Source organism: Aythya ferina (genome assembly GCF_964211825.1).
Source record: "Aythya ferina genome assembly, chromosome: 3".
Lineage (NCBI taxonomy): Eukaryota > Metazoa > Chordata > Aves > Anseriformes > Anatidae > Aythya > Aythya ferina.
Window position 1 is genome coordinate 111,072,753 of NC_140298.1, and position 17,599 is coordinate 111,090,351.

Here is a 17,599-nt window from a genome sequence, read left to right on the forward strand (position 1 = left end):
ATAAATAAATAAATAAATAAGTTAGGTAATTTGAGGCCTGCCCTGAACTAGAAAGCGCTAGAAATACCCTGAGAAGGTCTTTGAAATTCTTGGTCTAGTTTTGCATAAAAAGAGCTCCAGAGCTCCTGAGACTGCATTCTCCCTTATGTTGACAGCCAGTTTCCCGATGACAATGATTAGCCAGTTATAGAAGTTGGCTTGTATCATGTCATGGTTCTGCAGCTGACAGGCTGAACAATCACTGGTTGGTGAAATATCAAAGTCCACTGTTAATTTGAATATTAATAGTCTTTCATCTGGCAATCTCTCTACTCTTATATAATATTAATTTAATAATCTATCAACATCTACAAATGAGGTAGGTTAGTTCAACTGTATTTCACTTCCCTCTTGCCAAGTAGAAGTTGTATACAACAGTTTGAAAAATATGTAAATGATTTAGGAATTCAGATGTCATTTTTAGGAGCAAAGGACAATCACAACTGTGTGAAATGGTGAACCTAACTTATTTTAAATGCAGTTAAACATACAGCCTTGAAGGCATCTTTGAAACTTGTACAATATGTGGAGACATGGGAAATTTTATTTCAAATCTTTAATGCAAATTTCAATAACAGGACATATTCATATAGGTTATTACTTAAAGAGGAAACTATTTATTCAGCAGGTGCACTCACAGATTTTTAAAAAAAGTAATGCATTGTACATTTTTCTGAAGGACTTTATTTATTTATTTTTCCCTGGGTTGTCAGCAGGAGTGATTATCTTGTATAAAACAAAAGAGAAAATAAGATGGTCACATTGCTACTGCTCTGATAGCCTGTATTGTATATTACAAAGAATATTTAAATATATTTTGAAGGTAATAATAATTAAAGACTTGAAGGCAATTGGAAAATATGATAAAAATATAACAAAGTTTTTTGAAGATAGATGGTGTTGTAGTAACTTGATATCTTTCTGTGATAAGATAACTGATTTTCCAACTAAATGACACACAGTAAATCTAATCTGTCTGGGTTTCAGTAATCATTTTATATGGTGTCATACAGAAAATTACTAGTTAAAATGGATAACATAGGGATTAGAACTAAAAATGTAATATGAGAGAAAAACTGGCCAAGAGAGACAAAATTATTAGAAGGGGACACTTCAGAAAAGAAGAAGGTTACTTGTGGCTTCTTCAAAGTCTTATTTTGGGATTAATTTTATTAAATAATTTCATTAAGGTCTTTGTGCAAAATAGGTATGAACTAATGAAATTGATAGTTGAAATGATGTTGAAAGATATCTTGTGTGTGGTGGGGGATACAAATATCATACAGGAGGAACTGAATGACCTTGAGGACTGGACAAAATAGAGGAAAATTTAGTATATCTGTGTATATGACTATGCACTTTTACACTAAAAACAAGATCTCCTGCTTTACTTGGAGGCCAACATTTTAAAATGAGTGAGGAGGAGAATTATCTGAGCATCTTAGATGATCCCAATATAATGTGAAAATGGAAGTGTGTGACCCAACATATGTAAGGTATATCCAAAGCAAATATTCTTTCCTTTATCTGGAATATAGAAGGGCTACAAGAATGATAAAGTTAAATGAAGCTTGATTGTATGAGTTAAAACTGAAAGAACTATGTCTACTCATCCTGAAAAATTGAAGAAAAAATGGATATTGTTATTTATATATGATAAATTAAGCTAAAGGTAGTGTGTGTGAGAGAGACGATATTCATAAATTTGCAATGAGAACAATTAGAATCAGAAAGATGTTCTTAACCATACGTGAACTGACATTCTGCAACATTTCAAAATGGTCAGTATGGGAAAAAGTCCTAGTTTCAAGAATCCCAGCAATATATATAGAGCTGACAGAAAAGTAGGGGCATAGACACAAATGTTTAGAAAGTACTTTCCAATTCTGTCATTCATTATTCCTGTACACTAATTATGTTAATTTAATTCATAAAGATTAATTTTTAAAACCAGTACCCATAATCACATTTCATATGAAGTTATATTTACTATTATATTTATACTGTGGTTGCAGTCAGATAGAATAGATCATTCTTGGGGTCATATTATAATCACAACTGAACTAAAAATACAACCTAAAAGTCTGATTCTGCTTTTATCTATTCCATTTTTATTTTTATTTTTCCTTAAGATGATATAACCCCTTTGACATTGCTGGATATACACTGCAGTAAGAGAAGAATCAGATTCCAGACATTCTGACTCACATTTTTTTCTCTAAATGTTGAGAACTCAACTGAGACCCTGATATATATACGTATGTATGTATGTATGTATGTATACATATCAGCCCTTGGCAGAGCATATATTTAAAACTGATTTACCAGAGTATTTCCCAAGAGATTTATATTCCTTTTTTGTTGTTGTTGTTGTTGTTTGTTTCTTCTGATGGTAGTTATAGACTGTATGACATTAGCTGGCTTGGAGGTGCAAACACACCCCAGAGGAATAGGAATAGCCTTATTTATTTTTCATAGTATAATTGATTTTTTTGAATAATGTATGTGATGGCTAGGTAATGAGTGGAAAAACAATGTCTAAACATGACGGTACCATTTTCTATAGTGTCTGTGATTTGACAGCATAACATATTAGGTTGGCCTCACAGTACAAGATAACTGTTATATTCCTTTCTCTGAGTAAAAGCAATTCAGCATATTCTCCCCATTGGAAAAAAAAAAAAATACAGAATTTTATTTATTTATTTATTTATTTATTGTTATTGGCTAATAAAAAACCCTGTTCTGAGATGGTTTATCAAAAGAATAAACGTCTCTGTGAAAACAAACAACAACAACAACAAAAACACAAACTAAACCCCAGTCTTTACTAAAAATAATGTATATTTATGTATATAATTAAATTATTATAACTGGTTCTCTGCTTGAATTCTGAGATGCTATGGGAGCTGTGATGTGAACTGCAGTTAGCATGGTCTTGTGTAGTCACACCAAAAATGTTCTCCATATTGTCCTACAAGCAGTGTGGCAATGCTTGGGATCTTTACCATACACCAGACTTACTCTTAGACATAAGCTGTCTTGGAGTTTGACCTTGTGCAGCAGGTCAGGTCATACAGTGTCTAACTCAATTTGTTAAAAAAATATCCTGAGTGCCTGAAGGGGCCTCTACAAGCAGCCAGTGTTTAGAACTGATTCAGTTTTGCAAATACAATCTGTGAAATATCAAAATTAATTATCTTTAACACTGTCAGCTGTACCTGTTGCAAAGGGAATAAGAAGCACAGAGTGAATATTTTTTGTCACTTTTTTTTTTTTTTTTTTTTTTTTTTTTTTTTTTTTTTTTTGTTACAGCTTGTAGGTTGCTGAAGGGAAAAATGAACAAATTGATGGATTTGGTTATGTGTGAAATGGATACATAACAAGGGAACTAGAAAACCTTTTACATTTCCAGAGATCAGAACTCCCAACTTACCATATAATACTCCATTCCATTTTCATTCAGCTGTGATGGAGGGAAAAATTCCATAACATCGGTGTGCACTTAATCGTCACTGGGAAATAAAATTACAAAGTTTAGTAATACCGTAAAAATGTGTGGTGTTATGCAAGAACTTAAAATTACATGCTCTCTAAAGTAAAATTATTATACTGTAGAGGCTCACAAAAGCTTTCAAACTAAGCAATATAATCTCACAGCTAAGAGCTTTAACACAAATGCCATTGCTCTCAGGACCAAACAGTACAAAAGACTCAAGGTGAATTTTTATGTGGTTTTCAAATGCATTTCTTATGCTAATGGTGTTGATAACAACATAAAACAAACAAACAAACAAACAAACAAGCAAACAAAAACATTTGCATTTTCCATGTGCAGATAAGGTATTAGCAAAGTCAGAAGAAAAGTAGAGCCATAGAATCATAGCATCAAGGAATGGTTTGGGTTGGATGGGACCTTAAAGATCACTTAATTCCACCACTACCCTTCCATGAGCAGGGACACCTCCCACTAAACCACGTTGCTCAGTCCCATCCAATCTGGTATTGAACACTTCCAGGGATGGGACATCCACAACTTCTCTGGACAACCTATGCCAGTGCTTCACCACACTCAGAGGAAATAATTTCTTCGTTATATCGTGTCTAAATCTACACGTTTGGTTTAAAACCATTACTCCTTGTCCTTTCACTATAATCCCTTATAAAGGGAGTAATGGCCATTATTGCATGCAAACAGATATGTACAATCCACTGACCCCTTCCAATCAATATAAGAACTCTAGAGAAAGACAGATTTCCATTGTCCTGACTTCATCAAGCTAAAGTCATGTATTGTCCATCTTAACAAGAATATCATCAACCAAAACTTATCTGTGGAAAGATAAGTGAAGATAAGTGAAACTGAGTGAAGGAGAAGATAAACTTTACAAGAACTAACAAAAACTTTAAAGTGTTAATGCATGAATAGAATGACTTAATCATCAGATCATCGGAAACATTTATACTTTAACCTGTCTTGTCTTCCAGCATAATGGCAGGGACTTCTTGGTCATTTCATACAGAGAAACAACTAATCAGTCTGCATTATGAGAGCAGACATTGGTCTGGAGCACAAAATTCTGCAAATAGCTCTCATTATGTATCATTGAAAAGATCAAGCAAATCCATGAGCCAAAAATATGTATTCTGGATGATACAGACCCAATGCACTTTGGTCCTTTGTGGTCCCTGCTGTGAAATTTTAGGACCTCTCAAGATTATCCACTGAACTGTGAAATAGATCCATGCTTTTTCAAGCTGATGCAAGACAGTGAAAAACAAATATTAACTTCTGCCAACAGAAGTTATCCATATCTCCTTGACAGAAATCAACCAAATAGCTTTTTTGAAAAGCATATAACTGTAACCGATGTAAAGAAAATGTAGTAGTCTGAGTTCTATATACTTGGGCTTGTGTCTAAAGGTGTCCAAGTCTATCATTTAAGTGACAATGGCATTCTGTAGAAAAACAAACAACAACAACAACCATACAAACAAATAAAAAACCTGATTTTAAACTTGTGGGCATCCAGTTGCCCAATGGTGAGTATACACAGACACCTACATGCTGATAGTTATCTCAGGGGTAACAAATTGTTTGCAGTCCTAGACTAAGCTGTGGATCATGAAAATCTCAAAAAGCATCTTACATATGTTATCCACTATATTTGCACTATGCCATTGTTCTTTTTCTTCTTCTTCTTCTTCTTCTTCTTCTTCTTCTTCTTCTTCTTCTTCTTCTTCTTCTTCTTCTTCGTCTTCTGCTTCTGCTTCTTCTTCTTCTTCTTCTTCTTCTTCTTCTTCTTCTTCTTGCTCTTTTATCTATTTTATTTTATTTTATTTTATTTTATTTTATTTTATTTTATTTTATTTTATTTTATTTTATTTTATTTTATTTTATTTTATTTTATTTTATTATTTTATTTTATTTTATTATTTTATTTTATTTTATTTTATTTTATTTTATTTTATTTTTCAGTAATAAGACCCCAGGATCATTTTATCATATATTAACCAAGTCCTGAAGGTTTTACCCAGGACTAGGTTCAAAGATAGGTTGAGTTCACTGAAGAGCAATTAAGTGATGGTTACTAAATAAACAAAGACTACATCTGGCTCGAGAAATCCCTGACACACAAATGGTTGGGGGATGGGAGAGTACACAGGCAAAGTTTCATCTGTAAATGCTCTCCCTTTACACCTTGCTGATTTTGGTCACTGTCAATAGAAAACTGAACTAGACTGACTTGTGGTCTGACTTTTTATGGCCATTATTGTATACGTAAAATTAAGGTGACAGTCTGACTAAAACCATTTTCTCAACCTCCAGGTCTTGGACACCATGAGCACTTTATCTTTCCTCCAGGTTCCTATATTTTTCAGCTATCAATTCAGTACCAGAGTGATCACAAGGTGAAAAGAACACTATAAGAACCTGAATTGAACAGTACATCGGACAATTAACATCCGGACAGGTACAGACTTTGCTGAGGTAAAAACTGACTGTACGGCCAGGCCCAGAGAGTGGTGGTGAACAGAGTGAAATCCAACTGGTGACTGGTCACCCACCAGTGGTGTTCCCCAGGGGCAGGTGTTGGGGCCCATCCTTTTCAATATCTTTGTTGATGAATTGGATGAGGGAATTGAGTGCACCCTCACTAAATTTGCAGATGACACCAAGATGGGGGAAAGTGCCAATCTGCCAGGAGGTAGGGAGGCCCTGCAGAGGGACCTGGACAGGATGAGTCAATGGGCAGAGTCCAGTGGGATGAGGTTCAACATAGTTAAGTGGCCTGAACTTTGGCCACAACAACACCACGCAGCACCACATGCTTGCCCAAACATGAGCTGACAGTGTGCCCAGGTGGCCAAGAAGTCCAACGGCATCCTGACTTGTATCAGGAAAAGTGTAGAGAGCAGGACCAGGGAGGTGATGGTTCCCCTGTACTCAGCCCTGGTGACTACTGCACCTCAAGTACTCTCAAGTACTATTTTTAGTTTTGGGCCCCTCTCTACAAGGACATCGAGGCCATGGAGCAGGTCCAGAAAAGGGTTACAAAGCTGGTGAAAGGTCTGGAATACAAGTCCTATGAGGAGCAGCTGAGGGAACTGGGGTTGCTTAGTCTGGATAAAAGGAGGCTCAGGAGAGGCCTTATTGCTCTCTACAGCTACCTAAAAAGAAGGTGTAGGGAGCAGGAGATTGACCTCTTCTTACAGATAACTAGTGAGAGGACTAGAGGGATTGGCCTCAAGTTGTGCCAAAGGAGGTTTATGTTTGAAATTAGGAGACATTTCTTCTCAGGAAGAGTAGTTAGGCATTGGAACAGGTTGCCCAGGGAAGTGGTGGAGTCACCGTCCCTGAGGGTGTTCAAGGAAAGGTTGGACCTGGCACTTTGGGGAATGTCTTCATGGGTGATATTGGTGGTAAGGTTGGACCAGATGATCTTGAATGTCTCTTCCAACCTTAATGATTCAATGATTGTTTTTCTAAAGCATGACTGGAAACACTGGTAGATCTTACAGAAGGTTATTCCCCTTAGAAAAGGAGAATTTTCTAAAAAGAAAAAGAAGTGAAGAGTTGTAATACGTAACTTAATGTATAACATTCCACTCCCAGTGTTCTGAAAATGTAAAAGCTTTTTATGAATAAATGTTGAAAAACATATGCTGATCTTTTTACCTTTCTGGTGCCTGGATAATTTTGGGTAAGGGTTTGGAAGATAAACTGTAATTTATTCTCTCCTAGTATCTTGGACAGATAGAGTGCTTTGTTATTTGCCTTAGTAGTGTTTTGTGTTTGTTTGTTTGTTTGTTTGTTTTGTTTCATTTTTTGTTTTTTTTTTTCCCCATAGAAAAGAATGGAAGGATTGGCTGCTTTTCTGTAATATTTTTTGCATAAAGGAAAAGTTTTTTTTTATCAAGGTGATACACTTTGATTTCATAGTCAGATGCCAGATTATGAATTGAACTTGATATTTTGTTTCATGTTCATTCATGATAAAAGTATGTTTGATATTAAATACCAAAGCTTTCTGTGAAATTTAATTTTTGTCACAATCTTTAAGCTTTGCTATACAGGATGCTTACCTTTATGAATAAATTCATAGACTACCATACCTCACTTCTCTCTATCTACAAAGGAGGGATAATAACACTTATCTATGCGACAAATGAGATAAGCAGCTTAATTTATTAAAGTTTGTAAACTGCTTTGAGATCCTTTAATAAAAGTTGCTGTGCAAGGAGCAAAGTAATAGCAGCCATATCATAAAGGAAACTAAACTTTTAATTTTGCCAAAGTTCCCTGGGTGAAAAGATAACTCTAATCAGATTAAGGATGTGTTTGAGATTGGCAAGTTTATAACAACTCCTCAGTGGATACAAGCATGTAAAGCTGTTTGGCATAACTTTTTGCAATTGCATTTGTAAAAGTAATTGGATATTATGAGACTGTGAATAGTGAAGAAATGCAGTTGGGAGTTCTAAGTTGTGAATTATGTGTCATTTTTTATTGCATAGACGTGCATGTTGCTGCTGTTGTAGCATTTGAATGGGTTTTCTTTTAGATGATTTATTAGCATATGTACAGTATTTGACTAGCATTATGTTTATTTACCGATACTCATAACAGCTATTCGATCACATGGTAATATGAAGAAATACTTGTAACACTGTGATTTAAATGCATATTTTTTCCTGTTTGAAATAAGCCTGATATACCAGAACATTTGTAATCAATTTTTAAAAGACGTAAAGACTCAAAAGGATATTGTTGAACCTAGGATGAAGAAGCTAGAAGCTTATACTTCTAATTGGATATTAGTTTTCTCTGTATGTATGGATGGAAAGAGCTGAGCTGTTTCCACATAACAACCAGAGGCAGGTCTCATTTAAAGAGAATCTTCATTATCTGAGATAACCTAATACGTCTTAATAGAACAATAGGCTCAGAATAACAAGTCTGTGTCCAAATTCTCATTTTGACATTGATTTTGTTTTTCCAATTCTGAAAGTTTAAAACTGAAGAAAACATTTTAAATTTCTATGGAATAAAAGTGCACATCTTTTGAATATTAGATATTTTCAAGCAGTGTTACACCTGAGAATTGTCTTCTATAGAAAGAATAAAATTAAGATCCATGAGGTCAGGAATGACCCAAACCTGTATTGTTAATAGATATGTATATTCAGTATATCTTATGTCTTAAGTATGACTGCTCTTGTGCCATGACCAAATATAATTTCAGTTTAGGGAAATAAAAAATAACAAAAATACAGCAGGATTACAACACTTTATTATTATTAGTGGCAGTTCTGATGCTAGTTATCATGCTAATATTGGTGTTTTAGTAGGAAACCAATTCAGTCTTCAGGAATAGTTTTGCAACTTAGAAATCCACTCTTGTTCTCAGAAGCAGTCAACATCTTCAGGGTCAGCTGAATTGTGCCCGGAGTGGATTTAATGCTGCCTCTGTCTGACAGAGCTTTGAGCAGCCATAGTTTCTGTTCCTGTTCATGGGGTCAGGTGCCCCAGCTGCCTGGCTCAGATGCTTCTCCTGATGCTAAGTGTTGGGGTGAGGGTGAGGTGCCTTCTTGTCTCACTTCTTCATCAATCTTTGCTCTGTCAGAAATGTAGAAGGCCTTTTTGCCCCGTTAGTCTAGACACCAGAAGCATGAATATCTTCTTACACTCTGCTAGCGTAAAATGACCTCAAAACGCTCTTAAATTACAGCAAGCCATATATTTACACCCAGTTTAAGGTTCTTTTTTAAGTTCTCTGCCAGTGTAGTGCCAAATGTAAATCAGAGACAATATAAATCAAGGTCCATTTAACACTATACAGGGTGGAAATTAGAAAGTTTAGAATTGAGCAACAGTCTTTTTCTCTGTTATAAAACTCTCGTACAAATTTATATTCTGATCAATAACACATAGCATCATTTGCCCCCTGTTATAAAGAGAATATATTACCCCCTCAACGAATGTTTTCCTTTTTTTTTTTTTTTTTGTAGGGTTAAATAATTTCAAATTTTCTGGGTCAGAATTTCACAGGAAAAACAAAACCTAAAAAACAACAACAAAACCACCTATTTTAATAATAATAAAAAAAAATATATGCAAAAACTAGATTATGTTAAAAGAGGAAAATAACTGAGAAGAGGGAAAGGAATTTATCTCTTTCCAGTCACTGCTGCAATCCATCTGACTGTTTCTCATTTACAAAAACTGCAGCATGAGTTATAAGCTCAAGTTTTATAGTATAACTTGAAGGCAGACTACAGTTTGCTCTTTTCTGTTTTGTTAGCCTTGTTAATCTAGTTGGATAATTGAACAAAGACATTTAAATCTATATCACAACCAGGAAGGGCTCTTCTTCCATGGTTTGTTCATGTAATATAACTGAATTTAACACTGTCCCATAACAGCAACTCATTTTAAGTGGATCTAAATACTGATTTTTTTTTCTTATCTGGTTACTCTAACTGGATTCCTAGATTCCTGGATTCCATTGCCAGACTTTAACTCCTCTGTGAGACTCTGCAGTCCATGCATCTTCAGCCTTGCAACTAATTCTGCACATATTTACCCTCCTTCCTTCCCAGTGATTAGTCTCAGTTTCTTCATGAAAGCTGTGGGCTTCTCTTGGCTTCACACCAGAAGAGGGCAAACAAAGCATCAAGAAAATCTAAAGTCCTTAAAAAAAAAAAAAAAAAAAAGGATTTCCTAACAATTGCCATTCTTTTGAAAACCATTTGACCACAAGAAAGTCAGGTCTTTAAAACTGAGGCAAAATAAAGCATTTAGGAAGTCATTTTCCTATATCTGATTTTACCTTTGCTTTTAGTCTAATAGGCCAATGTTGATGCTGGAAAGAGTATTCTCATCCTATCTCCTTTTTTTTTTTTTTTTTTTTTTTTTTTTAATTTGCAGAGAAAGATTCTTCCTATAACAAAATGACATAGAAGAAAATGTCTCTTCTATGGTATAGTATACAGTATGTTCCTGTCCTCTAGTTTTATTCTCTTATTAAAATATGTAGTATTACTTTTTAATTTTATCATTTTTTTTACTTTTCAGATGATTCATCAGCAGTTCCTGTGCTTGATTCCACTACAAACAAATTCCCCTAGGCAGTATCCCATATTTGTTGTTTCAGGATACATTCAGTTTAAATATATGTACTAATTACCTTCAACTTTAAGCCAACTGTTGGATGCAAAAATTTTCTCAGATATATTTTGAGGAGAAAGTTGGGGAAAAATTCAGGTGAGGAAGATTTACCAAGAAATTGACAAGAATAAATAAAAGACAGATTGAGGTAGCCAGATCTGCTCCAAATGAAAAAAAAAAAAAAATAATAATAATAATAAAAAGATAGGTATCAATCAGTTACTAAAACTACTAAAAATATAAAGGATATATATTCTTTTCACCTTTCTGAAGTGATTTTATTACTCCCAAACTTTGGCAAAAACCTGTGAACCTTTGTTTGTCATCCAGATTATCCCATATGGCTGTTTCTTTGTCTTTTTTGTTTCAATATTTATTATTATTATTATTATGTTTGTTGTTGTTGTTTTTGTTGTTGTTGTTGTTTTTCCATTTTATGAGAGTTATAGAGTTTTAAAACTTATTTTATTTTTTTTTTTCAAAGGTATAACCTTACCTTTACTGTAGCTTAAGCCCATTTATCTGCAATGGATATCAGAAACACTTTCCTACTCTCCTCTTTCTAGTACCGTCACATATTAAAGCCTGTTATCATGTTTACCCTTAGTATTTTCCACTCTAGTCTTCTAATCTTCTCTCTTCTGGTGTATTGCCATGCCTTGCCATTGAATTCCGATTACGCAGACTCCTAAAGACGTGAGGATGTTTCAGGTAGGCTGTTTGGATAACCAGTAAGGCCCTTGTATCTTCTCTTCCTAAAGGGTGAAGGAGAATAAAGAACACCGGTATCAGATTTTTATGTCTCCAATTCATAGACTTCTGAGATCTTCAGAATTTACTTTATTGAAATCAGAGGCTTCTTCAATATTTCACTGTGTAATTCTTTCTTATTATGTTGAATTCAGCCTGCTTGCAAGCTGTCTTGTTATTATTGCATTCACAATCAGGTCAGCTGTCACAAAAATCTGATATAGGCAGAATTTCCTTCTGTTTATCATCCATATTTTACATCTCAAAAGTCTTTTTGTAATAATCCACTACTTTTATAATCAATATTGTCCTGACTTTTTTTTTTTTTTTAATCAAAATAGGTGCTGAGGAAGTTAACCTCTGTGAATATAAATTCAGCGAACTCAGACGACAGGAGACCAAGTAACTCTTACATTTCTTTCAGGTGTATCAGTCATTTGATTTTCTTTTATATTCATTGCTTCCTTCTAATTCAAATAACTTTACCACTTTTATTTTCCATATATATATTATCTCATGATAAAAAGAGTTTATTATTTAACACAATAACAAACACAATCCTTGAATCTTTTTCTTATCGTGAAACTGATTTTCAAACCCTAATCAGTTAGAATTATGACCAGGGTTGACATATCACAATCTTCTTTTCGTAGCACAGAATCATATAAAGGCCACAATGATAGAGATCTACAGAACCTGAATCATGTTAGAAATAAATTTGTTACGTAAATCATCCCAAACTTGTCTTGGTTCTAACCATTGGGCAGTAATTACCATTGTTTACCAAGAGATTGAGTTCCTGTTGTCTAACTTAGTCTGTACACAGATGTTATTACCCCCCTTTTTCTTATTTCTTCTATCTCCATTGTTCTGGATGTCCTTATTTTTACTACCACCTTCTGAGTAAATCCATGTCTAATATTCTATTTGTTATAGTAGTAGGCAGTGTTCATGGGCTATCTAATCAACTCTAGGAGACAGTATTTCCTTGCAATACCAAACTTGGGAATATATAGAATGTACAAAAACAGGCAGTTATGAGATGAGAACATTGATAACTTCAGATCCAATTATCTCTTTTTCATAATCAATATATTTAATATTACATATAAAAAATTACTGAATGTAAATACATATACATATATCAAATTAATGTATCATAAAGTTTTTATTATCTGATTTGAATATTTTTGACAAATAAAGAAATGTTGAATTAGAAAAAGGAGTGAGAATGTAGAATTTTACTACTAGGTTGCTCAATATCATTTAGTAAAAAATGTTATGGATTTTTAGAGTACTGATGAAACTGGCTATAGATGGGGATGTAAAGCAAGCTCTTATTTCATTAGGTCTAGGAAAGATTGACTCCTAAATATACAGATTTATTTTTCCATTGCTTTTCATCTTATACATCCATTTATAACAGTGACAAAAATTGCAAAGCAAATATCAAATACCAATAGACAAATAAAGAGACCAAAAAGAATACTGAAGGCAATAGGTGGTTTGATATATACACAGGGAAAATGTTCAGTTTTCTCTTTCTCTAGAAGTCCCTGAGGAACAAATAAGTCAGTTATTATACATAAAAAATCTAATGTTGATTTCTTTGGTATTCTTTATATCCTATTCTTCAGGGAGCCAGGAACTTCTAGGCTTTGATTCCACTTGCACTGCTACATTCAGTATAAGTTAGGTCTGAAGATGCAGAATGCCCCTTCATTGTTGCAGCCATGAAATGAAACGATATTGGTAATGACAAAAGCTATTTAAAATATATCTATGTAGTACTTAAACACCTATCAGCAATTAGAACTTGCATAAGGTATTTTCTACAACAGTTTAGCTACTTGAGTAGCCAATAACCTGGGTATGTATATGTGACATTATTCTGAAGTCATTCTGGTGCAGGAGAAGATTCTGAAACATTCATGTTCACTTTTCATTTACACTTGCTTTTGACAGAACACATCCATCACATTTAATGAAAGCATTTCTATCTCTTGTAAATAGATGGCAATGCCTGTCAGGAAGCAAATTGTCTTCAGACCACTTTATCATAACCAAGTGAAGTAACTACAGAAACACTTGGACTAATTCGCTACTGAGTGCTGTTGAGAGATTTAGTTACACAGTTGACAGGCCACACTGTGGTCCCATACATCTGATCGTTAAATTATTGAAAAATACATACTTTTTTTTTTTTTTTTTTTTTTTCCTCAAGTAAAGTTTTCCTCAAGTTTCCTTGGTGTTCTTCATTTGAACTGTGCTTAGCCAAATAATATTGCCTTTGCTCTTCAAACTTTGGGCAGAAAGAGTGTATGAATAAAACATTGTTAACTCAGTTATTTCTAAGAGATTCCAGACTGAAGAATGTTGTGCATGTAGAAAAGAAAGAGACAGAGAAGGAAAGAAAACTAAAAGTCTGTCTTGGCCTCTTCTCTAAAGGACAATACTGTAACCAAATTCCATATTGAATATGTTTGATTTCTTTCATGACAGAGGAAAAAAGAGAGACATGGATTTTGTTAAGATGAGTGACCTTTCATACTGCTCTTTTTTCTCTACCTCTGTCTGTATTGCAAATGCTTAGCTCACAGCTTTTAGCTGTGTGTTAACATCACACCAGTTCTTACTCTATGTTTCCTGATCTGAGCAGGTTGTTCAAGATTTTATCCTGTCTCATCCTGAAATATCTCCAAGGATGGATACCAACCTCTCTGAACAATCAGCTTTACTGCTTACTCTAGCACTGCATCCCTTCTCAATATCAGTCCAGAAGTGTACTGTATTTCCCCTTTGTCTGAGGTTGATATCATCCACTACGAGAACAAAGGCACCTAACAGAAGCATTAATGAGGGTGTATAGTAAAAGAGCATTAAATCTGCATTATGTATCCAGGCTGGGATCTGACCTTACAGAGGTGTAAGTAAAGGCTTATCTGATCCCCAAAGTGCCATGGTCACAGCTGGAAATGAAGGCTTGAAAAATAAAGTTTATGATAGGTACTAATATTACAAATTGTAGCACTATGAAATAAATCACAGGAGCCATGAAACACAACATACGGTACCCTGTTTTCAGCCAAATGATTTATTCATGAATGTACGTAATTCAAATGAATTGGCCATGAATATTCATGGATTCTCCTTTGTAACTAGATATTGTAAGGAAATCTAGGCTAATTACAACAGAAGCTCTTTGCTAGCATTTGCATAGTGGCAGTGGGAACATTTTGGAAGTTGGAATTCCTTATTGCAGTCCCAGCTGCAACCACTTCATGTGATTGAATGCATACAGAGGTCAACAAAGCAAATATGCAGTAATGCTTGGATGTAGTCTGCTGGCACCTACCCAGCCTATTTGTAGAATATGCACCATTACACCATGAATATTACATAACTTACTGCCAGTAAAATAGTAGACATTCATGCAGAGCAAGCCTTAAGCACAAGCAAGTCAAGTGCCTTTTGGGCTATGTTCCAGTAGGCACAAGAGGTCAATTTCTGCTCACAGTTACATTAGTGCAAATTCAGTGATTTCAATTAAGTTACTTTGGTGTGAATAAAAGCCAAATTTGGCCTTGTCAACAGACTAATAACTCACAAACTGGTAATTTTCTCTTCCAGTAACAGCACTACGAAACAAATCATAGCATGATTATTTATCTGTTTTCAGTGACATAGGCTCAGGTTAAAATGTCATAGATCTGACATTTCATTTTTTCTTGTTCTCTCAGGAACATCAGCAGGAAAATATATTTATTTTTTTTCTTTCTCTGTTCCTCTCACACTTTCAATAAATAAATAAATAAATAAATACAGGAGACATCCTGTATGGAATTGTCTGCAAACATAATAGAAAAAAAATCTATAGAAAAAAAAATATAGAGAAAAATCTGTATAAAAGGGAGCTTTAACTTTGACAATGATGGCAAGTTAAAAAAGAAGTATGAAGCAAACATAATACTTGTGTCTTTGTTCATCTTAAGTATGACAAGCAGGTAAGATCCTGAGGGTATTCTGAACTCGTATGTTCTAAGCTCAATTCTTATAATTTGGTTTCCTGAATCATAGAATCATAGACTGGTTTGGGTTGGAATGGGCATTTAAAAATCTTCTATTTCCAAAAAGAGAGACAGCTTTCACTAGATCAGGTTGCACGAACCCCCATCCAGTCTGACATTGAACACTTCCAATGATAGAACATCCACAATATCATAAACAGCATATTTTTTTTTCCCAATGATTGTTGTACCATGGCTGGAACTTTTGATAACCTGACTTAATATAAAGATACAGAAGTTTGATCCCTATGAGTCAAATACCAATATCTGATCTAGTCAACTAAGGTATAAGCATTACTAGGGTATAACTCATGGGACAGATGTTAAAACAGGGCATATAAATCATGCCTATAAAGATTTCCTAAATAATAAGAAAGTCTCTATATATTTGTCAATGCTTACAATATCTTAAAGTTAGTTAAGATGAATCTCATCCCCTCTATGATAGAAAATTCAGGATTTTCCTCAGCAAATCATTCAGACATTTATTTCACTGGTAAAATGTGCAACTGAGTTCTGATGTAAATATGTCTTGCTTCAGCTTTCTCTCAGAACTGGCTGAAATATTTGTAAATAGGAGAAAAGACAAGAAGGCGGGAAGGGGAAGGGGAAGGGGAAGGGGAAGGGGAAGGGGAAGGGGAAGGGGAAGGGGAAGGGGAAGGGGAAGGGGAAGGAGAAAAAAAGAAGGAAAAGAAAGAGAAAGAGAAAGAGAAAGAGAAAGGGAAAGGGAAAGGGAAAGGGAAAGGGAAAGGGAAAGGGAAAGGGAAAGGGAAAGGGAAAGGGAAAGGGAAAGGGAAAGGGAAAGGGAAAGGGAAAGGGAAAGGGAAAGGGAAAGAAAAAGAAAAAGAAAAAGAAAAAGAAAAAGAAAAAGAAAAAGAAAAAGAAAAAGAAAAAGAAAAAGAAAAAGAAAAAGAAAAAGAAAAAGAAAAAGAAAAAGAAAAAGAAAAAGAAAAAGAAGAAAAAGAGGGAGAAAAAAAAAAGAAAAAATATATAACTTTCTCTAGAGACAATAATTCTTGCAGCAAATGTTTCCCCTTTCTCTGTATTTGTTAATAAATGTCCATCCTTAGCCATTGCCTCCTGTTATGACTTTGTTCACTTTGTCCCCATGTGGATCATGATTATATCACCTTGTAGCCTTTTCTGGGATATACGCTCTTGATGGAGCCTTTTAAGCTTTTCACCAATAGAAATTTTTCAGACCATACATTATTCCTGTAGCTTTCTTCTGAACCTTCAAAACTTTCCAGTATTGTTAGTGAAACATGAACAATGGAAATAAACATTATTTTTTCCCTCTAGCGCTGTAAGCAAAAACTGCTCTCCATAAAATGTATATGATGCTACATTTGACTTCCTTAAGCTTAATGGGCATTGCTGAGTAGTATGACTTCATATTGCTAACAAACATATTTATTCATCTTACATTCTTTATGTTATCCTTATCAGTTATGATTTTACGTTTTGCTTGCAGTTCAATGACAAAATAGATGCAGTTCAGTGACAAAATAGATGAGAATAAATGCTCAGATAAATGCTGTTATGGGACATCACTTGAGCTATCCCCAGCTGAATGACATTCTTTTCTTACCACTATTTATGGGTTACTAGCCAGCTTTCAATTAATGCATTGTGTGCAAATTTGATGCATATTGAGACAACAGGAACAGAGGGTGTCTTGGCAATTTGGGTCAGGTCAAATAAGTTAAGTTCCTTTCCTAACTGCTAGATTGATATTATGCAATTATGGGGAATGAACGATTGCAAGGAGCAAGCAGGTGCAGAGGATCCCTGTTTCTCACTTTCTCAAAGTTTTAAGGGTACAAAGTGGAAGTGAACTTTGGCCGAGGAGGGTGTATGTTAAACCAGCACTAAAGGAACTGAGAAAAACAAAACTGAACAGAAGATAAAGGAAGTACAATCAACAGAAACACAGCAGGAGAGTCTTTGAGTGCTTTGGATAAGAAAAAGGGTGCTCTTATTCCAGAGCTTGTAGAACAGCAGTTTTGCTCTGTGCTTGATTTATATTGTGCCCCTCTATGGAATCAATTGCCTGAATGCTGGCAAGAGC